Genomic DNA, 18,994 nt, shown 5'->3' with positions numbered 1-18,994 from the left:
CTCAAGTGCTGGGATCAGAGGCATTCTTGGATCCCCAGAGCCCATGTAAAAAGCCAGACACTGTAGGGGTAGCCTGTGATCTCAGCATCCTGTGGTGAGATGGGAGGTGGACACAGTAGAATTTTCCAGAAGCTTGCAAGTCAGCTACCCTGGTGAATGCAGTGAAACTACCAGAGATCCTGCCTCCAATGGGGTGGAGGCAAAGACTAACATCAGAGGCGGTCCTCTGACCTCTATGTGCATGCCATGAAACATATTCATATACACACAAAATTATTATTGGATAGGTTATAACCAGTTTTAGTCATTGCTGCCATTCTTTTTGTTGTTGTATTCGAGGTAGGGTCTCACTCTATCCCAGGCTGTCCTTGAACTCATGCTGATGCTTCTACTGCCTCCTGAGTGCTGGGATTAAAGGTGTGTGGCGCCATGCCCTGCTCTTTTTAATTTTTTTAAATTTATTTTCAAGGAAAGAGAGAAAAAGAAAGAATAGGCATGCCAGGGTCTCTAGCTACTGCAAACGAACTCCAAATGTATGTGCCACTTTTGTGCATTTTGCTTTACATGGATATTGGTGAATTAAAGTCAGGTCAGTAGGCTTTACAGGCGAGTGCCTTAACTGCTGAGCCATGTCTCTAGCCCTCATTGCTGTTATTCTTAAGTTGCCCCCCATTTGGCTACAAGGAGCCCCTTCCTTTTGGCTCGTGTGTCCTTTGTAGACCTGTACCCTTATGTTTTTAAATATTTATTTATTTATTTGAGAGAGAAAGGCAGATGGGGTGGGGGGGAGATAGGCATGCCAGGGTCTCCAGCCGCTGCAGACAAGACTCCACACGTGCACCACCTGTGCATCTGGCTTACGCGGATCTAGGGAATCAGACCTGGGTCCTTAGGCTTCCCAGGCAAGCACATTAACTGCTAAGCCAATGGCCCTGTATTCTTTGTACTGTTTTCAGATAAGAAAAATTTATGCTTAGCTGACATCTAATTTATAGAACTCTTTTCCAGATAACTAACAGTACCTGACATGCTGAAAGCTTTTGATAACTGCTTTTTAAATAAATAAATTACTAAAGCATCTTTCCAGAAATAGTTATTGTCTTTCTCATAATTCACACTGTAGCTTAATGTCACCAGAAGATTAAATAGTAAATATATGAGATCCATGAGCTATAAATTGCAAAACAGGCCTTACTATTGATTAAAACACAGACATTTTATAAATCATTGTTTACTTACAAGTTGAAGAATCAACTCTCGAAATTATTAGTTGTCTTTTAAGTACACTGGCATGTAAATGTTTTTATTTAGCAAAAGGGAAGTGTATAATAAAGTTTAGTCTTTTTTCCCTAGTGGAGGAGGGACAAAACTTTGCATCACTCACACCTCTGTTTTACTTTTGCCTAGATTTTGAGGAAATTACATTTTTTGTTTTGATATGGTGTGTATGGTGTATACATGTGTTGCTTGTGCACATGTGCAAAGGCCAAAGGAGGACTTAAAATTTATTTACTTATTTTCAAGCAGAGAGAGAGATTGAAGAGACATAGAGAATAGGCATGCCAGGGCCTCTAGCCACTGCAAACAGACTCCAGATGCATGTGCCACTTTGTGCATCTGGCTTTATGTGGATACTGGGGAATGGAATCCAGGCCATTAGGCTTTACAGGCAAACACCTTAACTGCTGGCCATCTCTCCAGACCCGCCTTTTTTTTTTTTTTTTTTTTTCATGTGGTGACAGGGACATAGGTCACCAAAGTGTAAAGCTTGTTTGGTGAATCTTCTTCCTCATTCCGTTTCCTGGACAATCGCACACGGATTAGGACAGAGGACATTCCTGATTCCCTTGTCCCAGACAGCCTTGTTGAGCCTGGTATCAATGCGCACATCTGTAATCCCCATCTCCTTACGGATCTCTTTGAGGGTCCGGGGGCCCCGCTTCTTGCAGCCCACTCCACGGACATGCTTGTGAATGGTGAAGGTGTCCTTGGGTCACCACCTCCTTGGTGGCCCTTCTCTTTCTCGCCACCCTGCTTAGCGGGGGTCCATCTAAACGCAGGCGACCAGGAGGCGCTAGGCAAGCAGTGGGAAAGGCCCAGGTCCCGTCCTCCCTTCCCCGCGGAGCCCGGCCCCGCTCTGCCGGGGCCGCGCCCCTCGGATGCGCTCCTGGGCCTGGCCCCTCCCCGCAGGGTCCACGTCCCCAGAACGCAGAGCCCTCGGCCAGCTCGGAACACAGCCCGTCCTGCAGGCCTGCACGGTGCAGGGGAGGATGGATCTGAGACCCGCCACACATACTCCAGCCTGTTTAATCCTCATCCAATATGATTTTTTTTTGGCAGTTGTGAAGGGGCGTTAATTGATGGTCATGACATCAACAAGGTGACCTTCCCAGATAATTACTGTTTTCAGGACATTTACAATTGAATTGGTTACTTTTCTTGATTGCTATAAAAAAATATTTGCAAAAGCAACTGGAAGGAAAGAAGAAAGGAAGGAAGTTTGAAAATACTCCGCTGGGAGGGGAAGGCAGCAGCCGACGGGCGGGAGGGGGCTGCTGGAGTTTGGTAGGAGAGGAAGCCAAGAGACCGAAGGTGAGCCAGACTCCACTTTTTGAGAGGCTCAACCTCTTACAGGTTGTGCGATCTTCCCAAACAGCGCCACCAGCTGGGGACCAAGTGTTCAGACCCATGTGCCTATGGGGGACACATTTCCTATACAAACCACCCCACAAGCACTCTGCATTTTTTCAAATTAATTTATTTATTCATAAGTGGGAGCTATGTTTCCGGGGCAAACAGGAGATTTGGTGAGGGACAGGGCACTCACATATAGTCCACTCCAAGTGTCTCCTATAAAGGCTAGTTGCAAAAGGAAATATAATTGGTGGAGAAACCTGATGAACATCATATTAACCCAATGGGCATCAAACGGAACAAACCCCACAATGTACAGGCCTTAAGACACAATGCACGGGGACTTGCTCAGTGGTTAAAGGTGCCTGATTACAAAGCCTGACTGTCCAGGTTCGATTCCCTAGAACCCATGTAAAGCCGGTTGCACAAAGTGGGGCGTGCATCTAAAGTTCATTTGCAGTGGCAAAAAGTCCTGAAGCACCTATACTCATTCACTCTCTTTCTCAATGCTTGCAAATAAATAAATAAAAACATTTTTAGGGCTGGAGAAATGGCTTAGTGGTTAAGGTGCTTGCCTGCGAAGCTAAGGACACATGTTCTACTCTCCAGATCCCATGTAAGCCAGATGCACAAAGGTGAGGCAAGCTCAAGGTTGCACATGCCAACTTGGCACAAGCATCTGGAGTTCAATTTCAGTGGCTGAGGCTCTGGCATGCCAATTCTCTCTCAAAAAATTTTTCTTTTAAAGATATGTTACAAGAAGAAACTACTAGTCTGCTTTTCTGTTGCTATATCTGAAGCTGAGTACTCTTATTTTTAAGAAAAAAAAGGTCTTGGGCTGGAGAGATGGCTTAGCAGTTAAGGCACTTTCCTGCAAAGCCAAAGGACCCAAGTTCAATTCCCCAGGACCCATGTAAACCAGATGACCAAGGGGGTGCACGCAGCTGGAATTTGTTTGCAGAGGCTGGAGGCCCTGGCATGCCTATTCTCTCTCTCTTTCTCTGCCTATTTCTCTCTCAAATAAATAAACACTTCAAAAAAAAAAAGAAGAAGAAGAAGAAGAAGAAGTCTATGTGCCAACCCAGCAAGATGGTCCTGCAGTGGCTTGTCTCTTATGAGGGTAACCAACTGCTCTTTCATTGTATTTGAGGCCTACTCCATAGGGAAGGGGGGTGGGAGGTGGAATTCATTCCTGCTAGTGAAAAGCCTTTAACTGGAGCTGGGCATAGTGATACACGCCATAAACCCCAGCACTCGGGAGGCAGAGTTAGGAGGATTGCTGTGAGTTCAAGGCCACCCCGAGACTACATAGTGAATTCCAGGTCAGCCTAGGCTAGAACGAGACCCTGCCTTGAGAAACCACACACACACACACACACACACACACACACACACACACACGCACAGAGGTCTATAGCTGGGAAAAGATCATGGGTCCAGGAGGGGAGGTTACTATTGTTGTTTGGTTAAATGGATGTGTTGTGCCCATCAAACTGTCCCTAAAATAGTTATGTTTATGCTTATAGAATAGTGCTGCTCTCGCCTTTGGTCAATGATGCTTCTTTTTGCAGATTATGGTGACTACTGAATAGACTCTAAACTCACGTAGGTGTGAAGAACAAGAGACTGTGGGGTGCTCAGCACTAAGTGTGACATCTCTATCATGTGCTGCAAGGCTCAGGGGACATTACAGAAGTGGAGGCAGAAAGCATGTCACAGCTAGAGGGTGGGAGGCGTGCTTTGGTGTGCTGTCTCCATACGTGCGTTCGTGGCCTCACGGTGCTGTCATGACCTGCAGACAACCTGCACAATATTGGGCCCATCAGAATTTCATCACGGTCACCTCCAAAACATTACAGGCCATTGCCAAGGCCCTTGGTTTTCCACTTACAGTGATCTTCCTACCGCTGCCTCCCAAGTGCTGGGATTAAAGGCGTGCGCCACTATACCTGGCCTCTGCCAGATGTTTTTTTTTTTTTTGCCAGATGTTTTTAAGTGGAGCTAGAAAACACTCCTAGCAAGGACAGAGTGGTTTGGTCAGACTAGATACAGAGCCTGGGAAGCCCTTGGGTTCCATGTTCATGTTACTGAGAACTAGGTGTCCCCTGGCTAGGAGGATGTACCAGCCATCCCTCATGCTTCTCAGGTCTAGAAAACCACCCCCCTGTTGTTAGTGAAAACTTCTTTCTTTTTAAAAATTAATAAATTTATGGACAATCTCCATACACATACACAATGTACCCTGATCATAATCCCCTCCTACCACCTTCCCTGTTCCCTGCCCCTTCCCCTCCCTAACCCTTTCTTCTTCCCAGCTAATCTGTCTTCTATTTTTTTTTAAATTTTTATTTATTTATTTGAGAGCGACAGACACAGAGAGAAAGACAGATAGAGGGAGAGAGAGAATGGGCGCGCCAGGGCTTCCAGCCTCTGCAAACGAACTCCAGACGCGGCGCCCCCTTGTGCATCTGGCTAACGTGGGACCTGGGGAACCGAGCCTCGAACCGGGGTCCTTAGGCTTCACAGGCAAGCGCTTAACCGCTAAGCCATCTCTCCAGCCCCTGTCTTCTACTTTGATGTCATCATTTAATTTTTATTTATTTATTTATTTATTTATTTTTTGGTTTTCTGTGGTAGGGTCTCACTCTAGCCCAGGCTGACCTGGAATTCACTATGTAGTCTCAGGGTGGCCTTGAACTCATGGTGATCCTCCTACCTCTGCCTCCCAAGTGCTGGGATTAAAGGTGTGCACCACCATGCCCATCTTAATTTTTATTTACTTATTAGAAAGAGAGTGAGTGCAAGAGAGAGAGAGAATGGGTGTGCCAAAGCCTCTAGCCACTGCAAACGAACTCCGGACACATGTGCCATCATGTGCATCTGGCTTATGTGGGTTCTGGGAAATCAAACCTGGGTACTTAGGCTTCGCAAGCAAGCAAGTGCCTTAACCACTTAGCCCTCCTTCCGGTAACATGTCAATAGGCTTAATAGAATGTAGGTCTTGTGCACGTAATGGCACCTGCTGTGAGGTCATGAACATACCAGCCACTTTGTGTCTAGAAGACAGTGTTCCAAAGCACTTCTCCCCATCCTTTGGCTTTCTGAAAGCTTATTTTCAAAACTTGCTGAGTTTCCAGTGCTGAGATTCTTTTTTTTTTTTTTTTTTTAGATTTTAATCTATTTATTTGAGAGAGCAGATATATAGAGAGAATGGATGCGCCAGGGCCTCTAGCCATTGCAGTCGAACTCCAGATGCATGAGCCACCTTGTGTATCTGGCTTATGTGGATTCTGGGGAATCAAACCTGGGTCCTTCTGGCTTTGCAGGCAAATGTCTTAACTGCTAAGCCATCTCTCCAGCCCCAGAGCTGATATTCTTTCTGGGAGAAGCTTCCCTTATTCATGAAAAATCGTTAGACCTCTAAAGACATAAGCTGTCTGGGCCAGGGCTTGGCTTATTGCACCAGGCCCTCTCCTTTCCAAAGAGAGCAGTCGTTTGTATGCGCTGCTCCTGCGCGGTGAGGTTCTTGCCATACATCATGAAAAAGTGATGAGTCAGAAAGCAGACCTAAGACCAGGTGGTCTGTCAGTGACAGAATGCCCTGGGCTTTTCTGAGTATCTCTGGTCCCAGAATGGAATTATTTGCACAGACAAATAACTGTAAGCTATTTCTGTTCATTTATCTCCTGGCCAAGAGAATGAATGCATCTTGGCTTACAGAGAGATTTATGTAAAGGAAAGTCTGGGTCGCATTCATCAGAATGAAAATTGACAAGTGAAAAAATATTTTTGTTTAAAAAACCCATTTATTCATTTATTTGCACATATATGAGCACTCCAGGGCTTCTTGCCATCTCAAACAAACACCAGACACTTGTGCCACTTTTTGTGCCCAGCTTACATGGGTGGTTTGGGAATTGAACCCCAGTTGGCAGACTTAGCAAGCATGTGCCTTTAACTACTGAGCAATCTTCCCAGCGCCTGAATAAATATGCTTTAAGCCAAATGACAGAGAGAGAGGAAGACACAGAGTAAGCCTGTGTGTGCCATGCCATCTTGTCAGTACAAATGGATTCCAGACACATGTGCCACTTGTGCACTTGACTTTACATGGGTACTGGGTAATTGAACCCTGGGCAACAGGCTTTGTAAGCAAGTGCTTTTAACTGCCAAACTATCTCTCCAGTCCTAGAATTATTTATAATCAAAGTCCTCCTTCTTGGCCATTACTTTTGAATAATATCCAGAAATATCTATGGATTGCATTGCAAAATGTCTTCAGGAATGTTCTGTTCTCTTAACATCTCCCCTGTGTTTTTATGGAATATATCTTATCCCCCTCACAACAGAAAGTGAAAAATTTTAAATTAGAATTCTTCCAGCAAAGCAAACAAATTAAACCAGAAGCAAGAAACGAGCCTAGTGTGGTGGCACGCACCTTTAATCCCAGCACTGGGGAGGCAGAGGTAGGAGGATCGCCGTGAGTTCAAGTCCACCCTGAGACTACATAGTGAATTCCAGGTCAGTCTAAGCTAGACTGAGATCCTACCTCGAAAACCCAAAAATAAATAAATAAATAAACAAGAGCTGGGAAGATGGCTCCATAGGTTAATCACTCAAATATGAATATCTTAGTTCAGATCCCCAGAGACCCCATATAAAGCAGGGTGCTGTGGCATTAGCGGCTGTAATCCCAGCATGACTATAGGGAGATGGCAGGATCTCCCAGAAGCTTGTGGCCCAGTCTGGCCTGGCAAATTGGGGCAGTGAGCTATGAGAGATCCTGACTCAAAAGTAGAAGGCAAGGGCCCTCCACATGTCCATAGACATCCTCACTCACACACTTGAACATGCCCACACAAAATCAGAAAATAAAAATTTTAAAAATGCACAAAAGCTACTATGATGGAAAGAGACAAAGACTGTGTTCATTGAAATATAATTAGAATATAAACACAGGTCTGAAGTATTTGAGAAATTTTTAAATGTTTCTTCATTTTCATTAAAATTTTTTTTAGAGAGAGAGAATTGGCATACCAGGATCTCAGCCACTGACATTGAACTCCAGATGCTTACGCCACCTAGTGGGCATGTGCAACCTTGCACTTGCCTCACCTTTGTGCATCTGGCTACTGTGGATCTGGAGAGTAGAACATGGGTCCTCCTTAAGCTTTGAAGGCAAGCCCCTTAATCACTAAGCCATCTCTCTAGCATGTATTTGAGAAGTTTTGACAACATTATATTCAATATGACCACCAAAATAGGGCAGAGAAATTTCCATCCTTCTTGAATGTTCCCTTTATCCCCTCTGGTCAACACCATTCAGAAGTAGCCATTCCTCTGATTTTCTTTCTTGCCATCTATCTATCTATCTATCTATCTATCTATCTATCTATCTATCTATCTATCTATCTATCTATCTATCATCTATCTTTCTTTCTTTTTCCTTCCTTCTTTCTTTCTCTCTCTCTTTCCTCCCTCCCTCTCTCCCTCCTTCTTTTCTTTTTAAGATTTTTTACTTTATTTATTTACTTAGAAGGGGCTGGATGCATCAGAGCCTCCAGCCACTGCAAATGAACTCCAGATGTACGCACCACCTCGTACATCTGGCTTTGCGTGGGTACTGGGGAATCAAACCTGAGTCCTTAAGCTTCGCAGGCAAGCACCATAACCACTAAGCCATCTCTATAGCCCACTCCTCTGATTTCTATCATTATAGAGCAGTTGTGCCTTTAAATGTATCACTTCCTTTGGCAGTGCTGGGCTTGATCTGAGAGGCTCACACCAGCTAGGCTAATGTCCTGTCATTAAGCCACATCTGCAGTCTCCTGCCCACTCTTGGAGCACCATATGCAGTGTGTTTTTCTGTTTGTTTATTTATTTATGAGAACGAGAGAGAAAGAGAGAACTGACACACCAGGGCCTGTAGCCACTGCACTCACTCCGGACGTGTGCGCCATTTTGTGCACATGAATCGCCTTGTGCGTCTGGCTTGCGTGGGTTCTGGGGAGCCAAACCTGGGTCTTTAGGCTTCACAGGCAAGTGCCTTATCTGCTAAGCCATCTCTCCCACCCCTATTTATTTTTTTTTACATATTCTTATTTGCAAGAAGAGGGAGGGAGGGCAACAGGAATTCCAAGGCCTCTTGCCTCTGCAAATGAGCTCCAGATATATATTCCCTTTGTGCATCTATCTTGATGTGTGTACTGTGGAATCTAACCCAGGCTAGCAGGCTTTGAAAGCAAGGCCTTTAACCACTTAGCCATCTTCCCAGACCCTAATTGTGGTTTTAAATTTGCATGTATTTGATGGCTAATGAAGGATAAACCTGTCTGAACTAATGGTGAAATCTGTTCCGAATTTGTCTGGAAGAATTACATCTTGTTTGTTGACGTACTGGGTGTTCTTGGTATTGGAGACCTATAGATGAAAAGACTGGACTATAACCCTATCACCCCGTTCCTATTTGTAAAGTATAAAGAGGAGGAGAGCGGAGTGCATCGTGTACATCCCATCATGGAGAGGGTGATTCAGCGCCTCCTTGCCGGCGCAGCCACATGCCCTCCTCTGTTATGAGGCAGTGTTTGCGGATGTCAGTCTGTGTTAGGAACATGGTGCCTTGTGCTGGGTGCCAAGCAGGACCTAACTCGCGTCAGCAGGCTTACAAGCAAGCGCCTTTAACCACTAAGCCATCTCCCAGCTTCCTCTTCTGCTCACTCTCACTGGCTAAAGAAATGATGCGGGTAGTGCAGGAGACTAGGATTCTAACACCCAGAGCTTAAGTATTTTACCTGGAATGCGGCAACCCAAAACTTAGGACTCTAAACCCGGTGCTTTCTTCCCTGCCTCTCAGTTATCCGAAATGATCCTGAGAATACTGTTGTTTCATTGCTGTTCCCAGTGTTCTCTTCCATTTGTAGTGTGGAACTATCCTTGACTCATTTTTCATTAGGTAAGCCCAGCAGCTCATCTAAAAAGCATGTGTTCATTTTGCACGCCTGTTTACTCATACACAGATCTGTTTTTTCAATTCTCTCCTTTCCAGTTCAGACAGCTCTGCTGGTGATAAATTTTCATTAAAGCAGCAGAACCCAGAGAATGGAACCAACCTCAACACATTTTCTAAAGCAATCAACAGAAACCCGGCGTCAGAACCAAACAACACCAACCGCCAGGAGCCGCCCCAGGTTATTTAAAATGCAATTACATGCCCAGGAGCAACCCAGTGGGGGTCTTGTTCATTTTCCCTAATCTTTTTTTAAAAAAGGATTTTTATTTTTATTTATTTATTTGAGAGAGAGAGTCAGAGAGAGAAAGAGAGTGTGTGTGTGTAAATGTGTGCCCCAGGGCCTCCAGCCGCTGCCAATGAACTCCAGATGCGTGTGCCTCCTTGTGCAGCTGGCTTATGTGGGTCCTGGGGATCAAACCTGTGTCTTTTGGCTTCATAGACAAGTGTCTGAACTGCTAAGCCATCCCTCCAGCTGCCTCGATCTTTTAAAAATTTATTTTCTTTATTCCTTTTTACATGTGTATGTACGCATGGCATGAGTGAGTGTGTGTGTATGCACGTGTGTATGTGTGTAGAGGCCTGAGGCTGACCAGGCATCTTCTGTTTTGCGTGTGGATTCGTATGCATGGAGGGACACCTGTACACATGTGCACACAGGCATGTGAGGGCCAGAGATCCATGCTGGGGAGGTCTTCCTCAGTTGCTCTCCATCTTATCGAGACAGTCTCTTGTGAGATCTGGAACTCACTGATTCTGCCAGACTAGCTGGACAGTGAGCCCCAGGGATTTCCCGCCGCCACTTCCCCAGCACTGGGACTTCCGGCGTGTGCTGCCACCGCAGGCATTTTACGTGGGTGCTGAGGATCCGAACCAGGGTCTCATGCTTTCGTGGGCGGCACTTTACTCCCTGAGCCATCGCCCCAGCCCCTCCATCTTCTTCACAATGCTCTCTTGGGGCCCAGGCCACACTCTGCTCCCAGTGTTTGAACAATCCTGTAGCTGTCCTGGGACTCACAACTTGAGAAGGGTCTCTTCCTCTACTGAGTGCAGTGATGCCATCACATGTGAAGTCAGTCATGGCCAAACATGGTGACGTCGTGGCGAAGTCAGACATGGTTGGACATACCTGTAGTTGTGTCTGATGTGGGCCCATGTAGTGCTCATAGTCTTTAAAGGGGCGTGACCAGGGGCTGAAGAGATGGCTCAGCAGTTAAGGCTCTTGCCTGTAAAGCCTAAGGACCCAGGTTCCATTCCCCAGTACCCATGTAAAACAGATGCACATGGTGGTGCATGCATCTAGAGTTCATTTGCAGCGGCTGGATGCCCTGGCATGCCCATTCTCTCTCTTAAATAAATTAAAATACAATAAATAATGAAATAAAATGAAAAACACGTGACGAGTAGGTAAGCATCTTGCGTCCTGTCTCCGTGTGGCAGCGCTTGGCTGGTGCTGAGCAGCAGACGCCCTGAGGAGGCCCATGCGTCCTCGCGCTCGCACAGGCCCCGGCGGGGCCTCTCCCTGCACAGGAGGAGTGGAGGCCTTGCTCAGAGCCTCTCTCTGAGAAATGAAAAAGGGGAGTTCCTCCAGCTTAACTCAAAAAGTGTGTGTGTGTGTGTAGAGGTCTCTTGCCACTACAAACAAATGCCAGACACATGTGCCACTTTTAAAAAGTGTTTAAAAAGTATTTAATTTATTTGTTTGAGAGAGAGAAAGAGGCAGAAGGAGAGAGGGAGAGAATGGGCACGCCAGGGCCTCTAGTTACTGCAAACAAACTCAATACATGTTCCAGCCACTTTGTGCATGTGCATCTGGCTGATGTGGGTACTGGGGAATGGAACCTGGCTTTGCAGCCAAGCACCTTAACTGCTAAGTCGTCTCTTCAGCCCAACACGTGGCACTTTTTTGGGAGAGGAGGGCGGTCTGACTTTACATGGGTGGCTGGGGAATTGAACCTGGGGTTAATGCACCCTTAACTGCTGGGTCATCTTTCCAGCATCCTGCAGCCCATTTCTTAGATGCAAATGGAGATTTTGGGGGGGGTGCTCACTGGCTGACTTCTTGGTGGTGTCAGGTATTTGCATAACGCATTCCCCACAGCATGATGCCAAGTCAGGGTGGGAACTATCATCCTGATTTTACAGCTGGGCATGTGGATGTGGAGCGCCCTGGATGGCTGATGCAAGCGCAGTACTTAACTCTCTGGGAAGCTGGTGGAATGATAACTCATGTATTTGCACACCCGCATCTATGGGATTGCTTTCTACTTTGCTCTGTGGCTGTGTGCCAAGCCCTTCACACACCGTGGAGCCCTTGGGGCTTTATGGGGTGCAGAAGGGTCGCCCCAGGGCAATTGTTAGCTGGGTTAGTGTGTCCAGGCGGCTCAATGTTGATAAAGCCAATGGGGTTCTCAAAGGGCAGGTCCTGTGGGTGGGATCACAAAAGGTCAGGCTTACAGGGGTGCTGAGGCAAACAAAAGCTTCCGTTTTACCCTGAGTGGTTCTAAAATGTAAACAAATGGAAATGTGCAGGTGGGTGCAATGCACAGTACCTGACACTAGGTGGCGCTCAGATGCAGACAGAGACAGATAACGGATGGGTTTCTCAGTGGCCACACCTGCAGAGTGGGCCAGCTGCAGAGGCGGCCAGCACACACACACACACACACACACACACACACACACACACACACACACACACACACACACACGACAGCAATCCCATTCATCTACTATAAACACACACACACACACACACACACACACACAACAGCAATCCCATTTGTCTACTATAAACCCAGGACGTCCTCATTGCTTTATGAAGTCTGCGTGCCCTAAAGTCAGCAAGGAGGCTGGAGGAAGGGCTCACGCCTGAGTGAGACCACAGAGGGGCGCCAGCACCTACTGCACAGGGCTCAGTGCTGGGTGGCATGGACCCGGTCAGAAGCACAGTTCTTGTCTTCAGAGAGAGTCGCGTGGAGGGGAGCAGAGGCAGGTGGCCACGCGGGTTAACAGCATGCTCCAGGAGCCCAGGACGGAGGCTCCCCGTGCAAACTGAAGGGGGATCGAGGGAGGATTTCTGCGGAGGGCAATGCCCGAGGGGGTCTGGCTGGGAGGAGGTGAGCAGGGCACGGGTGCAGCAGGCCTGGCTCTGTCTTCCTTTACCAGCTGGGGCTGCAGGGATGGCTTTGGCCGCACTTCGGAAAGTTTAAGTTCCCTCTCGTCACCCATCCGCGAACATCCCAACACTCACTGCCCGCAGGACCTCACAGGCAGTCCCCTCGGCCTCGATCTCACGGTGACGAAGCTAGATGGACAGACAGACTTGATTTCGTGTTCTCCTTTTCTGTCTCAGACAACCTAGAGGGTCAGGAGCTTCCGGGACATGGGGAGCGTCTGCACCTCATAGCTACTGGACCTTTACAGTTCTGTAACTTCATGGTGGGTTTTGCAAGATGCGTGGCCGGTTAGTGTCTGCTTTTCACATTGACTAGAAAAGCGTACGATGCCGCATGAAGGGGCGGAGAGGTGAGTTTAATGTACTGAGCTACACCGCCAGCCCAGAATTCGTGGAGGGAAGGGCGGGGGGCAGAGAGCACTGGTTATTAAGGTCCCTCTCCGTCCCAACAGTCTGCTGCCCCTCACTTGGCTTGTTTTCACTAAGGTGCAAATGACGGATGGGCTGTTGGCCTGATGTTTATACAGGAACCATAAACAAGGTTTTTCAGCCTCATTCTCCAGACAGCAGTTGCAGGAACAAACAAAAGGAATTGAAGCAGTATGGGGAAGCTCCCATTGGTCCCCAGCCATCCCTCCACACACACACATACACATATAAGCATGCACACACAATGCACACATAAACATGCATGTAAATAGACACCCAGACATACAAACATGCACACACAAATGCATACACACACACACACACACACACACACACACACACAGAAGCTTAACTAACCCTTCCACCTTGCAGCAGCAGATCTCTGTAGGGAGGACTTGCCACCATGGCTGGGTGACACCTCCCTGGGTCAGCCACAAACTTTGGTCAACTAATACTAGAATACAGTTGACTTCTCTCTCTGGGGCAGGAGTGTTTCTGGAAGGATGCCTCTTCTCCCAAGACAATTCCAAAGACAAATATTTATTCCTGTGGGCTGGTCTCAAGTCTTAATCATCACTGTGGGTGAGCATGCTCCCAGACCATGGGGACAATCATATGCACATGCAAAATGACTAAGGGAGTGGTTAAATGCTCACTAGATGCAGGAAGGCAGGCCATGCTGAAATGCCTGGCAGGGGCGGTGGGTGCTGAGGGGTTTGGCGGCAGCAGAGTGGGGCAGAGAGCCACAGGAGTTGTCTGTAGGGATGAGCAACTTAGGCAAGGGCCAGTGGGTGGGCAGGAGTGGCGGACTCTGGATTTGCTGGCTCAGGAATCCTGGTGATGAGATGGGACAGGTGTGGTGGTTAATTTCCCATTGCCAATTTGACAGGATTTAGAAACACCATGGAAACCAATCTCAGGGCATGTCTACGAGGGACTTTCTAGATTGGGTAGATTGAGGTGGAGAGACTAGCCCTAAACGTGGGTGGTACCTTTCCATGCTCTGGGGTCCTGAACTGAATACCAAGAATACCAAGCTCAAGCTGAGCCGCAGCATTCATCACTCTGCTTCCTCACTGCGGACTCATGTGACCCGCTGCCTCCAGCTCTTGCCGCCATGCCCTCCCCTCCATGATGGTGGGCTGTAACTGAAATAAACCCTCAATGCTGCTTCTTGTCATGGATCTTGTTGCAGTAAAGAGAAAGTAACTAGGGCTGGAGAGACGGCTTTGTGGTTAAGAGCACTTCCTGGGCAAGCATGAGGATCAGAGAGACTGGTGACTCCAATTTGATCCCCAGGACCCACATAAACAGCTGCGTGTAGCCACAGGTGTCTGTAACCCCAGTCTCTGTGGGGGAGCAGAGTCCAGAAGATCACTGGGAGTCATTACAAAAGGGTGAGCTCTGGGATCAGTAAGAGGCTCTGGCTCAAGTAAGAAGGTGTGGCGGAGCGATGGAGCGGGGCACCTGATGTGTGGCTCTGCCCACGGCAGTCAAGCACACCCTGCCACAGGTGAGGGTATGAGGCGCCACATGGTCACATCCACATGCAAACAGCACACCGCGTACACGCAGACACACATAAGAAATGTAACTAATGTCGGAGGGGGCTGGAGCACTTAGGAGAACTCTGAAGAGGAAGGAAGTGTCAAGAGGCCATGATCGTCTTAGAGTGACATCACCAAACACTCTCTGGAGGACCAGGCCAGGCCAGGGGACATGAGCAGGACCTGGCCAGCAGGAGCTTGGAGGACTGTGATCTTCCTCTTTGCATTCGCTTGGAAAGGTCCTGTCAGTTCAAGTCCTTTTTAAAAAAAAAATATTTTTATTTATTTATTTGACGGGGGTGGGGAGAGAAAGAGGAGAGAATGGGCGCACCAGGGCATCCAGCCACTGTGAAAGAACTCCAGAACCATGTGCCCCCTTGTGCATCTGGCTAACGTGGGTCCTGGGGAATCAAACCTGGGTCCTTTGGCTTTGCAGGCAAACGCCTTAATTGCTAAGACATCCCTCTAGCCCCCAAGTTCCAGTCCCTCTTGAGGTCACTGCATGAAGAGGGTCATGCTGGAATAGCGTCCATAGTCATCCCCTGAGCGCAGAACTGAACAGCCAGGGCAGTGGGACAAATCTAGGCCACCAGGAGACTCTGGAGGGCAGAGGTGGTCGGGATGTTTGTAGCTGACCCTGGTTGGGATTCTGGAGTGCACAAAGGGAGAACGCAGATTGACATGGGTCATAAAGTCCTTAATCTAGGTTGACACCCAGCAGGAGGCTGCAGGCAGCATGGTGCCAGGAGGAGATGCCACACAACACAGGGCGAGGCTTCTTCCTTGGCGAAAGTCTCTTAGTCAAGTCCCAATGCCGTTCCTGAGACGCGGGCTTGGCTATTAGGAGGCACAGTACTTGGGACTATGGATGGTGACGAGGTCCAGATGTCTACCACTATGGAAGTCGGGCAGGGGTTGGCAAGTGGGAAGTGACTACCCACCCTTTAGACCCACCAGCAGAACAGCTCATGCAGTGTAGCCTACAAGGACCACAGGCTGCGCAGCAACCAGGGAACCGAGGGCAGCACAGAAAAAACATGGGCCGTGGAGGGTCTCTATGTGGGAGAAGTACTTTTTGTTGTGTGTAGTTTCTTGCATGTAAGTTGTGTCATGTGAAGGAGAACTTTTTTTTTTCTTTTCTTCTTTTGAGGCAAGGTCACACTCCAGCCCGGGCTGACCTGGAATTCACTCTGTAGCTCCAGGTTGGCCTCAAACTTATGATGATCCTCCTATCTCAGCCTCCTGCTGAGAGCAAAGAGATGTGCCACTACACTTGGCCTTTAAATATCATTACTTATTTATTTGAGAGAGAGAGAGAGAGAGAGAGAGAGAGAGAGAGAAGGAGGAGGGAGGGAGGGAGACAGTATGGATGTAGCATGGCCTCCTGCCACTGCAAACAAACTCCAAACACATGAGCCCCCTCCACTTTATGCATCTGGCTTTGCATGGGACTAGGAAATAGATCCCAGGCCATTAAGCTTTGCAAAGCAAGTACCTTTAGCCACTAAGCCATCGCTCTAGCTCCATACGGTTCTATTTGGATTGATTACTGTATCTAGTGTTTTTTTTTTTTTTGTTTTTTGTTTTTTTTTGTTTTATTTTGAGGTAGAGTCTTGCTATAGCCCAGGCTGACCTGGAACTCACTATGTAGTTTCAGGCTGTCCTTAATAAGTTCATGGTGACCCTCTTACCTATGCATCTCCAGTGCTGGGATTAAACGTGAGCACCACCACACCAGCTCTGTACAGTTATCATTATTACTATTATTATTTGTTTTTGTTTTTTCGAGGTAGTATCTCACTCTAGACCAGGCTGACCTGGAATTCACCATGTAGTCTCAGAGTGGCCTCGAACTCTTGGAGTTCCTCTTACTTCTGCCTCCTGAGTGCTGGGGTTAAGGGTGTGTGCCTGGCCTTGTATAGTGTTTTTTTTTTTTTTTAAAAAAGAAACATTTTACCTGTTTATGTATGTGTGTGCATGTGTGTGGGTAGGTGTGCTCATGCCAGAGTCTCTTGCCCCTGAAAATGAATGCCAGTTGCACATACCACCACCTTTGCATGTGGATTTATGTGGGTGCTGAGGAATCCAACTCAGGCTGGCTGGCTTTGCAAACAAGTGCCTTTAACTGCTAAGCCATCTTCCCCAGATCCCCAGTGTAGTTCTGGGAAGTTGACATGAGTCACTCGCTGTGTGTGTAATTTCCATTTATGCAGTCTCCACTATGCAAATCAGGACCATGCAAATGAAGGCAGTCCCCACCAAGGGTCAGGCCTCAGGGTCCCCAGCTCTATGTGTCTCTCAACTTGCCAAGCTTCTCACTGGGGATGGGTTCCATTTTTTTTTAAATTTTATTTATTTATTTATTTATTTGAGAGCGACAGACACAGAGAGAAAGACAGATAGAGGGAGAGAGAGAGAATGGGCGCGCCAGGGCTTCCAGCCTCTGCAAACGAACTCCAGACGCGTGCGCCCCCTTGTGCATCTGGCTAACGTGGGACCTGGGGAACCAAGCCTCGAACCGGGGTCCTTAGGCTTCATAGGCAAGCACTTAACCGCTAAGCCATCTCTCCAGCCCGATGGGTTCCATTTTCCGGTCTCTTATTCATGTCCTTCCCTCCACAGAAGGACCACTGATTTCTTTTCTGTGAAAGGGGTTGAGATCCCGACCTGGCAGAGTTAGGGCTGCGGGGGGCTGGCACCTTTGCTCCGGGTTTGCAAACCCCACGCTGCCCTTCGGCTCCCGGCCTGGCCTGCAGGGGGCAGCAGCGAGCCGCCCAGACCTGGCCAGGCCTTCCTGCAGTTGTGCGACTGTGAAGTTGACTTTTTTGCGCAGTACATGCAGCTTGGGTCGATCTGTTTTTAAATGCGTGATATTTGAGGTTTCTTTATGCAAGCTCTTCGCATCTGGCATTCAAAGAAAATAATCAGTGTAGACTATCAGGCCCGATAGCAGCTTGTATGAAATTTGGACTGACTTTGCAGCAGAAGTGGCTTCCAGATCGGCGGACTCGCCGCCCTCTCCCTCCTTCTCTTCTTGTGACCTTTTATCTCAGCGGGAGCCCTGACTAGAAAGAGGGTTCTGGAAATGTGGCGTGTTTCTCATTAAGTTTTTGCAGCATAAAAGTCATGTGATTCAAGCTTCCCTCCCCAGCCCGGCCATCCCTTTGCCTCGCTCTACCCTAGGAATCTACAATAACTCCTGCTAGATTTTATTTAATTTGAAGTGACTGAAAATCCAAAATTTTGTTGATCTGGCTTTTAAGTAATCAGTTTCCGGGTGCTGGTGGTATGTTGGGTGGTGAGGCTGAAAGGAGGAGGTCCCCTGCCAGGGCCCACGTGGCCTCTGGCCCTCCTGCCGCTGCATCTCTTTCTTTGAAAGGTGAGTCTGGGACTTGGAGATTTTTTCGTGCTGGGTGGGCCTAGCCTTTCTGAGGGAACCCTAAGGAATCCCTGGGGGATGGGAAGGGGCACTGCAAGGAGTCAAAGCTTGATGAGAGGAGTTACCCTGAGCCCAGGGGTCTGGGGCAAGGGAGGGGCCAGGGACAGGTCTCAGCAGCTCCCTAAGTCTCCTTCTCCTTTCCTGGGGCCTGAGGCCGAAAGCTCCGCCACCTTTGAAGCTGGTGCAGCGGCGTCTCGGAGCACGCCTAGGGCTTCCTGCTTGGAGCCAAAGCCTCGGAGGGGGAGGAGGAGGAGCCCACTTGGGGCGGAGTGCCCTGTGAGTGAGGGGCCTCCTGCCCGCTGCCCTGCAGACTGCGGGCTCCTCAGCTGCCGGTTCCTCACTTTGGTCTTAGGCAGCTGGAGGGTCTGGCTTTGTCCCACCCCTCAAAGAACAATGGGGCCCTGGATTCCTGGGGTCAGCATTATCCTCCTGCCTCAGAGATGCTGAGGAGGGGCCCCTGCCCCACGGATGACTGCCTCCATGGCTCCCCTACCCTATGTTTGCTCTTCCCTCCTGGGACACCATGTCACCCTCTTCCCAGTGTGTATGAAAGCCTGTGATTCACACCCTATGAATCTGGGCTTCAGTTCTGAGCAGAGGAGTGGAAACAGAGTGGGCCCAGCCTCACCGCCACTGAGTCGCCAAGATGTGCCCGGCAGTAGGAGAGCCAGGCCGGGAGACCAGCAGGACATACGACAGAGGCCAGTGGCCAGAAAGACTGCCCAGCCTCCGCCCGTGCCATGTTCCCCTGCCATCATGGA

Source organism: Jaculus jaculus, chromosome 17 (genome assembly GCF_020740685.1).
Source record: "Jaculus jaculus isolate mJacJac1 chromosome 17, mJacJac1.mat.Y.cur, whole genome shotgun sequence".
In the NCBI taxonomy this organism is placed as follows: Eukaryota; Metazoa; Chordata; class Mammalia; order Rodentia; family Dipodidae; genus Jaculus; species Jaculus jaculus.
The sequence above is the reverse complement of the archived record's forward strand: the minus strand, read 5'-3'. Positions refer to the sequence as shown.